Below are 584 nucleotides of genomic sequence, written 5' to 3'. Positions count from 1 at the left end.
GGACATTGGAAAAGCAAAGTAGTAGCATTGTGCAAAGATTGCTCATAAAGAAATCCGTATTTTTTGTGCTTATTTACTGCATTTATTCAAAATATATTAACACAGAGATCTTTTGTCTTTATTCGAAATAGTGGTTAAGGATTTCGGTTATAGTGTAGTTGGATTTTACTCAATATCACTTGTATTCCACCCTCACTGGAAATTTGTAGGGGTTTTTGTGATTTGCCTGATTGCTGGTATGAGAGGCACTGTCCTGGTTAAGAGCGCAGACTGAGCCGACTGGCTGAGTTGAATCCCAGCACAAGATCCCAGTCTATTTCTTGGTTGGGTGACTTTGGCTACTGGTTTAATCTGTGCATACTTCCTCTGGAAAACTGGGATTAGTAATAGTGCCTGCCTCAGAAGGTTGCTGTGAGAATCAAAGGAGTTAATATATGAATAGCACCTAGAACAATGCCTGGCACATAGTAAGCAAGACCCCAGCTTTTGCCGTAGTTATTCACTTTCTATTGGCTACAGTGACGGGACAACACATGCCTTCAAGGCACCACTCATAATATGTGTTATTAGGAATACAAAATATT

The sequence above is a fragment of the Galeopterus variegatus genome, unplaced genomic scaffold, assembly GCF_000696425.1.
Source record: "Galeopterus variegatus unplaced genomic scaffold, G_variegatus-3.0.2 Scaffold11147, whole genome shotgun sequence".
In the NCBI taxonomy this organism is placed as follows: domain Eukaryota; kingdom Metazoa; phylum Chordata; class Mammalia; order Dermoptera; family Cynocephalidae; genus Galeopterus; species Galeopterus variegatus.
The sequence above is the reverse complement of the archived record's forward strand: the minus strand, read 5'-3'. Positions refer to the sequence as shown.